Source organism: Notothenia coriiceps, unplaced genomic scaffold, assembly GCF_000735185.1.
Source record: "Notothenia coriiceps isolate Sejong01 unplaced genomic scaffold, NC01 NC01_scaffold00004101, whole genome shotgun sequence".
Classification (NCBI taxonomy): domain Eukaryota; kingdom Metazoa; phylum Chordata; class Actinopteri; order Perciformes; family Nototheniidae; genus Notothenia; species Notothenia coriiceps.
Window position 1 is genome coordinate 162088 of NW_011336802.1, and position 10413 is coordinate 172500.

Below are 10413 nucleotides of genomic sequence, written 5' to 3' on the forward strand. Positions count from 1 at the left end.
TATTGTAGGTTTATATTGGGTGATTCTTCACCTGCGAAGAGTGCCACGGACCAGAGGGGGGTCGCCTACAGGCCCTACTTTGGAGAACACTAGAATTTTAGAAGGAAATGCGCGATTATTGGCGACAGTTCACTATCCGGAAGTGTGTTTAGTTGATAGACGCAATTCACCGCATGGAAGGCCGGCGTCATTGTGTGTAGCGTTCTTGCTGTCTCTGAATGAGGGGAGAACTATGTGATAAATCTCATGATGATGGCTAGTCTGGCACCAACTACAATGGATGAGTATATTTCCATCAATTGTACGAGGGGACTACTTGCGGGGGGGTCTCTCTGAGACTCTGCACCGTGCTCTGATGCTGTTGCTTTATGCTTCTATGAACGTGGGAACAACAGAGACAACATACTTTCTGTTCCATCGACCTATAAAAGTTATGTGAATATAATAAAAAAGAAAGGTGAAAGTGTAAAAGCTCGGATACACCCTGCAGTCTCATCCTAGTCCGGTCGCGCGACATGTAATACAAATTGATCTCCCAATACGTATTGATGTTGTGTCTGATATCTAAATAAATACAAGTTTTATTTTACTTCTATACCATCGTTAGTTCCTTATATCTATAAAGATCTATACATTGGTGTCATTACATCACCATTTTACACATACATCTTTAAATATGTGCAACAACACACACACACAGGCTCGAGTGGAAATGTTGAACTTTATTTGATCATGTTCTAGATAAAACAGTAACGTTCATTACTGTGTTTTCATTACGTTTTTTGATTATAATAATATCATGAATTGAGAACCGAGTTGCACAAACAAGACAGCTAATTGGATAAAGTTACCACATACGTTTTCAAGTGACGTTGAGAATATAATAAGCCACCGTAAACTTTCATGGATATTATGAAACGTTCACTACCGTTAACATGTACCTTAGTTTTTGGTTTTTCCGGTAAGAAGGCGGCCGTTTGATAACAGGTAATAGTAAGTACGAAAGACAATATGATCCTCTCTGCAGAGAGAAACAATGTCTCAACTCATCGCATAATTCGGTATACATAGGGAGGTCCAGTGGTTCCTTAGGGACAAAAGGGAATTATACAGAAGGGAATGTTTCGAACACTCAACACAGTCCTTGTCTCACTTTCTAGTTGTTAGAGAAATATTGGAACTGGAGCAACTAGTATGAACAATTGTGCTGGCCACTGACTGTATCTTCCGGGTCATTTCAATTGAGTATAACGTATTTAGGAATGTGATTCCTAACGCATAAATTTGTAGGAAAATAATTTGGATGGATATACGCACTCTTAATTTGGCGTTCTAGTAAACTACAATAGTTGTAAATTTATGTAGGAAGAGTGAATATGGGTGGACAGTTATGAGTGTACCTCATTTAGTTAAACATGTGCATCTCTCATGATGCATGTTCGCTTGCAATGTTTTTTTATCAAATTATGTACGACCGTAAACTACTGACGCCTATAATTTGTATATAAAATTGAACAAAATCAAATATGTTACACACGTTTGCTTGTATTATCATAATCTATTTTCTCTCACGCGCTTCATTGAGAACTTGCATCTTTCCTCGATTGCGCCATTCCACTATCTTTGGTTCAGTGTTTTGCTCTCTACTATATCGTTGCGTTCATTACATGGCATACTCTGATTCCGACAAATGACACAGTACCTCTACTAAGCTAAATCCCTAGAAGGCCTGGAGCATCTTCCGCAATGAGTTTTTTAATCTTTGTATTGTGTTTTGGGGAAAAATGTAATTATGCTGCTCATATGAGGTCATTTCTTATCATGCCCGTTGTGACACCTTGCCGGCCTACCGAAGTAAACTCACCTTGTGGTAAACCCGCAAGAACACAATGTATTGTGAAGAACTCATACTGGTTTCAAGGAAGACAATTTTGTAAGTCTGTTTGGTAACATTAGTGACATATTTTGGCCGGTTTAATCAGTGAGCAGGCCATTAGCTGTCATCTTGAAAGCAGTATGCTATGCCACGATGTCAGAGATATACACAGAACTCACAGTTGTGCCCATGACTTGCTAGCTCAACAATGGGAGAGAGCGAGAGAGCGGAGAGCTGGCGGTGGCTGTCTAGAGAAACAGCCATCTCTAATCAGGCAGAGAGTGTATCTATACCGAGGTGAATTGAGCAGTGGAATGAGGGGATGTCTAAGATAATGGACATGGATTCTGTAATTGGCTGTATTTGGGAGTCAAGGAACAGCATTCATAGTAATGTTAATTTTTTTTTATATATATTCTGGAAGGAGGATTAACAAAGACTGAGGATAACTTCTATATATTATACAGCATTCATCATGACAAAATCTATCAGGATTTCAGGAGGTTAATGGACTTCTTTCAGGTTGCTATTGCTTGCTTTACTGACACTTCCTGCGTCGTAGTAGTGTGTGTATAACATGTCAGTTAAGATAGAGATGTATTTGTCCGCGTGATACAGAGATGAACTGTATTTAAGCAGTCTTCATGATATTTCATTTAGGTTTAGTTTTATGCTAGTATTTTATAGCTATCGGTAATTTCCTTCAGAAAGCTGTGAGTAATTTTGTGTCTTAAGGAGGGGTAGGAGGGGGGAGATGTATGCTACTGGCTGTGCTGTCATGCTTTCTGCTCGTTATACCCATCCGCGGATTTGATTGTGAGTTCAGCCTCTGTGTATTCGTTAGTTATTGTGTAGTTGCGAAGATGAGGTGGAGATTTTTGCCCCTTGTTGCTGCGGTAACTGCCATTGCGGTATGGCCAGTTTTCGCATGAGTCCCTACCTGCCGGTCAGAGTTGAAGAGCAGTATGACCCACATGATCTGGAGGAGCTGCGTCGGGAGTCCCGACTCACCAATGCCCTTTGAGCCACACACCTCCGAGGACTCCTTACAATAGTGTTGTGCATCTCAGTTTACGAGAGGCAGAAGATCTGAATCTGTGTCAGACGTGAGTATTGAAGTATTCAATTAACGTGTTAATAGCAGAAAGTTTAATACAGCGTATTTCCTGGTATATTCCTTTTTAAATGTCCACCTGATATATAAGAAGTGTTGAGTTATGTCTTAAATATATGTGTGTGTTTTAATTACTTATCAGTATCCAATATGAGTTTGCTTAATATAGTTGTGGTTTAATTACTTTGTATCAAATAATGCGTCTGTGTGGCAAGAAGCGGAGATACTGAGAGGTGGAAGCCTTGGTGTGTGAGTGAGGATGTGAGCCGAGGGGACATCCTTATTTGGACACAGACATGTAGAGGCTACATATCTAAGATGTGTGATGCGTTAAAGATGTTTAAGGGGAAGGTGTGTGCGTTCTGTCAAAGAGTCCTATGTATGTACAATTATACTACTCCAAAACCTTGCTGTAGGACTAATTGAGAGCCGAGGTAATGTTTTCCTCATTACTATTGATTGTTGAACAACGAAATAATTATTGATCAACTATATATCTGTTATGTGCAACATATAGTGAAACATCCCTATAAGGACACAGGCACGTGTGTGTGTGTGTGTGTGTGATCACAGCTATACATTGGTTATCCGTAAACATCTCCTTGTAAAGAGATGGGGCGAAACAGATGGAATCAACGACTGCTGACTCATTGTCTGGGGTCCCGCCCAGAAGTGAAATCGGCCAATGGAGAACTGCCAACTCACTGGCTAGCTCGCCCAGAAGTGAAATCGCCAATAACAAATAACTAGGGAGGAGCATCCGATACAACTCCTCCCCACCTGTGTATAAAGGTTGTGATATTTTGATGCTCGGCGCCCCTTCTGACTGACCGTCTCCGATATTGGTATCGCACGGTAGTAGAATTGAGCCCAGAGTACTCTGTATATTGTATTGTTATCTTTTATCATTAAAACAGATTATTGTTTGAACTTGTATCTTGGTGTTTCTTAATCCCTTCTTTTATGATTTTACCCAGCTCACTAAAACGACACGCGGAGCCGAGGTGGGTGTTAGAACCCTCTGACTCCAACAGGAACCACTCTCAATCTCTCTCTGCACGGACCAGCACGTCCTCCCAGACCAGAACATCTCATCACCCCCTCCATATCAATTCGTTGTTACTTCTTACAATAAACCTACAAACATCTGTTGTAGGTGTTGTTGCGTGGTCCCTGCTAGTGAACCGAGCACTTTGTACAGACATTACTCACACAGTCATCTGTGTGAGTAATGTTGTACACCTCCATAATCTTCAGTGTGGTTAACTATGAATCAAAACTTCAAAATACCTTGTCCTGGACATAGTTTATACAGTATAAACAATATAAACTGTATAAACTGGGACCAAAGTCCGGGTCTCCAGAAGAAATTGAATAAGCAGCCCTCTTCATCAAATACTGTTACGCATAGTGTGAGGCTCAGGTTCGGGAAGGCTAAATAACTTTTTTTTATCTGGCCCTCCCCCCCGGCGTCTATAGAAAAGAGATCAACTCAGTGAAAGCACTGCATGCTGACCGATCAGAGCTCAGTGCGCGGAGTTTAAATATATCAAGTCATATTACAGGATAAAGGAAATACAGTTTAAACTGCCGTATGCAGTGAAGATGCCGACGTGTTGCACTTATCATTCATATCCCACTGATATCACATCATCAATCAGATCATAGTTCATATAATTAATTTAATATCACAATATTTCCTTATCTGAGTCAGCTTTTTGAGCCGTATCTGGCCGTGCAACACTTAGTTACATTTTCACATATATTGTATGCAGACGTATTATTTTAAGCAACACATTAAGTTGACGAAACACTCAACTCAAATGTAATTAAAGTCAGATCCCCTCGTGTCTTAGATGGGGCAGTATCATAAAACTGTTTTCAAACACTCGCTAGTTTATTTTTTAACCATTTGTTCTATATTCTCCTTGCAGGTGCAACTATGTGGCTTGTATCCTGGATCTCAGCTGGAGAGAGAAACCCTTGCTTGATTTACCGAGTTGATAACCAGCGTCGTGGACCGCTTAGCGAGATCTCATTTGTTAGGGTTAGTTAAGAAAACTCAAACATATCCAGGGTCTGTTGAACAGGCTTCGTACAGGGCACAGGTGGCTGCATAGCAGCGCTAATGTCAAAGACACACACATTATACATTATATTTTTATTTTACCAGGATGCAGTTACACAAATATTTGGGAAGGCTTAGCCTTCCCTAGCCTACAGCACCCGCCGCCCCTGATACCAACACCTTCTCCTTTTAGATATGCCAACGCTGTTGCCACCACTGCTTAACCTCGGCCTCCAACACCTGTCCTTTTCAGAAAGGAGTCTCATGGATTAGTCAGTCTGCATTTGGCAATAGTTGGACTCTAATTCACATTAAATTATAAAGGCATGCTGAAGAAAGGAGCTGACTGTGGCCAAGTTAAGTCAAAACACATCTCAGAACCCATTGGCTATTGGTGAGACGATGATAAGCCTTTGGGGGCAAGGGGTTGCGTTGCATTTTCGGCCAATGAGTTATGCCTCTTCTCGTTGACGGTTTATTTGCATTCAATTAGAGCCGGCTCAAATGTATATACATATGGATGTAGAATCTGTTTGGAGAGATTATTCAAAACAAAGAAGCACTATGAGATTTGGACTCGTCAACGATGAACCGCCATTGCTCGAGATAAAATCCTGTTTACATGCATTAGTAGACTCTAAGTGAATGCAGTATAAACTACGTGGTACCTTTTTATTTTTTGTACTCAATAAGCACTGTTGGGTATTGAATTTGATATGGAAAGCCAGAGAAGAGTGGCTTTGTGCCTACTGCTACACATCAGGCTCTTCAAGTTCATAATGTCATACTGACACCAGGAGACAGGAAGTGCCAGGGGTGATGCCCAGGAGTGAAGGGAAGGTCAGTGAGGCTTTGCAACTGAACTGGTGCTGATGCCACAGCATGTATGGCTCAAGTGCTTGGCAGTGCATCTTAACAATAAATGTGACATTTTTAGAAGCTGTCAAATTGCAGACTGAAAAGCGGTCTTGACTGGGGACCGGGCCAGAGCACCGCTGCAGGGTTTTCAATCTGCCCATAATAGGAAAGATGGAAGAAGATAAGATTCCAATTCAGCTACTTCTGCACGGCCCAATGTGATCACACTGCAATCCGACATTTGGGGAGTTGAGAGAATTCTTAAAGAGACAGAATATCTTCAAGTATGGCTTGATACTCACACAAATTCCATCACTGCTCCTAATTGTTCGGCTCACTGAAAGTAAGTGATGTAATCTGGTGGTATTACCAATTCTGCCCTCTTTCACAATCATACAGTCTAGATGACAACGTGACTGCATGGGGAATAATACACCACAGTGACAAAGAAAGAAACGGGCACACGTTCACACAAAGGGAACAGATTATGTATTGTACTGCTTTATGATTTTCATTTTGCTTGTTTAATGTTGTGTAGTTAAATTAAATTGATCTTATTTCAACAAGTATATTACATTACATTTGTGGCTGCGATGTACTGAATTTTCAATCAATCAAGGAATCAATTATATTCTGTTAAATATAATTCTCATGAATACCATAAGGAACAAAAAGGATTTTAAATATTAAAACAATTAGAACACAATTGACTTGACACAAAAAAACTACTCCCCATTTCTACAGCATGGGATGGCATGACATAAGTTAACTTGACTAGCTATTGTTTGCTTTTTTTTAGATAGCAAAAGTTGTGTTTTGTACTTAGTCTGTGGAATCTTTTTGTTGGTACCACTTCAGTAGAGGGTCTAAGCGAGCTTGGCCAATACTAAATGGTGGAATTAAAGCACTGCAGACTGCCTATTGGGCAAAGATTGTCGAACCAGCACACCATTTTTAAATAGCCAAGCTACCGTCAGTACTGATTGCAATTTCTATATTCATTTCATTTGTTCAAGATTCTGGCAGAACTAGGCCATATAGTTTGCCTTTTAATATGTGGTACAATAGACTAAAGTGCAGAATGTTTTGATGCCTATAAAAGGATTCAGCAAATTGATGTTACATGCACGCAGCTTAGCTTTAGCCATCAGCTGATCATCCGGCCTAGGGGATACTGGAATGAAGAAAAGCACCTCGAACCAAATGTGAGTCAAGTTGAGCAGAGGCATACTTGGATGAAGCCATTATAACTTAACTTTAATTTGAAGGTGCTTGACTCTAACGAACATTAGTTATTCAGCGTCTCCTGTTTGTGATTTCACCATGGCAGCTAATCTAAGCAGTGTTGCCATGTTACTATGGAGCCATGGTGTTTGCACATTAATGTTGTTTTTAGAAATCCGCACACCTGTGGAGATATGAATTCAATTGCACAAGAGTAACAGCCTCTACAGACCAACCAACAGAATGAGGCTCAATTTAAAAGAGACGATTATTTACCCAGTACGACCACTGGGTATTATAACCCTAATCGTATGAACGTTGCCAATGCTCTGAAGGAAATGTAGGCTTTAGCAGCACAGCCTGATAGCTGCATTGTCATGGCCACACATGTAACATCAAAATATCTCTTCCGTGTCCTAGTAGAGATGAACCTATATTGTGGCGCATAAAAAGACAAATGCAAAAAGATAAAAAGTAGTTATAATGTGCAGATACAAGAACAGAGTTTGGCTCGACTTAAGGCAACACTGCTGATCAGAAATATGTAAGGGACATTTCAGATTTTAATTAGCCACTCAAAGACTAAGCAATTACGTATATGTGTTGCCTTTGTTTTAATATTATCAAAAAAAAAGTAGCTTTGGCACTCTGCCAAACTGCACCATCAGGGTATCATGCATCTCAAATCCCAATGCACATACATAAACTCTGTCTAAACCACCCCCATCAACTGCTTTTAATTAATCTTCAGGATTCTGTTTGTCGCCCCGGCTTGTCTTTATAAATGGGAATGGGCCTCTGATACAAAGAAAAAAAAGAGATTGGCTACAAGAAACAAGAAATCGTTTTCTTCCCTATCTAAATTCTCACATTTTTCGAACAAAAAGCTCATGCGTTGCTGAAACAATAGCCTCTCTTATCTGCAGGAATTGGGTGAAATTTCCGCTCCGTCTCCCTTTTATTAGGCCATATTCAACCTGTCGCAATTGAAAAGACAGCCTGCAAAGCTGCTTTGTGCTGCGAGGAGATAATGCTACTGGTTGCTGTTGGCTTTGGACTCATCCATTAAACATTACCCATCAAGTATAGTTTACAAACACCAACAAACCAACATGTTTTATCACTCATTGTGGCATTTCTTCAGGAGTGTTAGCTTAACATGTCCTGATGTGTATTGCTGCCTGGACAGAGTTGGAGAGTAGCAGTACAAAAGTCTGACGGCCAAACATTTAGCGAGGAGACAACAAAAGGAGGAGAGAATAAATATCTATTTGTATGTTGTAGAAGCCTTTCGTTAACAGTCAGCCTCAAAGGACTTTCTTCCATGTCCTCTCAGCCCTTGTCAAATTGTCATCTAACCTTCCTGAATATCAAAGAAACCCTTCTACACTTGCTGTGACATCAACTTTCTCTTTGTCTCTCTCAATAACACCAAAACACATGCACATTTCATCTTGCAAGAAGTGTCTATCTGGGGTCTCTCAAGACATACCACTGAACTACATTTAAGCCTGCCGCACAGCTCCTCTCTAAAATACTTTATTCTCGCTATTGCGGGAATAGTAAAGATATAGCACTCTGAAGGAGAAATCCAAAGAACTGAAAGGGAAGGATGACGAGAAATATGATTGTAAAAAATGATCCCGATGATCCCATTACTGAGCTATTAAGTTGTGACAATCTAATTTAGGATAACAACATAAACCAGGACCAAGATGTCCAAGCTGACTGGGCCTTCTTACAGTATGTAACCCACGGTCTTATTTCTGTCTAACGAGTGCTGCGCCACTGGTTAAGTAATGACGTGAAGGCAGAGTTTGAAATGCAGGCTCAAAGAGGGAAACGCATGTTCCTCTAATCTCTTTCAGATAGGGCTGCAAAAAGTCTGCTCAATGTTGCATTTGTCTGCTTTGTGCTTTGAGTGAAGGATCAGACTAGAACTTCTGACAGTAGAAATGCGCTGCCTTCTGAAGTGAAGAGTGTTTTGAACAAAAAAACATCAACAAGCTTAAAACTTAATCTGCAAACACATTTGTGTCAGAAAGGTTACATACCCTTAATTTGGTGCATTTCTGGGGTCAGTGTAAATGATTCCAATCCGCCACTTATTTTCTAACTTTCTCAGTACAAGTGAGGGTTGCACCCCGAGGAAATACTCAGGAAGGTGAGGTCTGAAGGTGGAAAGTTATTAACTGGTGTGAGGCAAATGTGTGAGATCCCATGTTAGTGACTCGCCGGTGCAGAGTGCAGTCAGCTGTGCAAGGTGTATGACGTACACACCGTGTACAGGCTATGTTAGCCCTTTTGATGACCAAAAATCCAGAGTGCACCTGTGATGCAATTGAAAACTGGTAGGGGTTAACAATAAAAACATATTTCAAAAAGGTAAAACTAAAGGTTTACAGAAATGATTGGCAATAAAACCAGTTCAATTGAACTGTTCTACTGTTCATTTCACACAGATTGAATTGGGTGATGGATGTTTTTAAGACAACTGCCAGGTGCATAACTGTTTTTCAAGTGTGGCTTAGGCTGCAGATATGACTTTGTTTACCTAGTCACCATAACACCTCCCTTGCTCGTATTGTAAGCCAGGCATTGGTCTTTTACGTAACCATACAAACCGGCAATTCAGCATAACAATCTTTGTTTACAAGACGGAGGTATTTATTCAAATACCTAGAAAGGATTAGAGATTGTTTTTCTTTGCTAAGTAACTTCTCCCTGTCCTGCCGCTATCAAATTTAATCAAAAACAATTACAGCCCAGACTCTGCCCTACCACATTACATAGTGTTAGATGCAGCCACAGGCCTTTCTCTATTTCAATTAAAAAATACAGTGTCTTCATAAAAATGGTTTGTAGAAAATGAACAGCTTCAGGTGCTACTTTTGGGAAAACGACTATAGGAAAAAACGAGATGCAGGAAGCCCCTGGCATCTTTGTGTTTTGTATAAGAAAATGAGGGGAGTGAGGCACTTGGTAATGTAGTGGAGACTTTAGATTGTTTCAAGTTATTACAAAGTTGTAGCCTATTGTGGGGAGCATCTATGTGTTACCAGTGACATGGTGCTTCCTGTTTAAGACCTAACCAATACCTGAAAGCATGGTTTTAAAGTGTTGAAATCTGTTATTTGTCAATACTTAAAGACCAGCAATGGAAAGGATCCTGACTGTAAATATCCCAACTGGTACTATAATGGGTACCCATTTACGGAGAATCAGAGATATTGTGGAGTGAAGGTGCCCATAGGATATAAAAAAGACAATAAG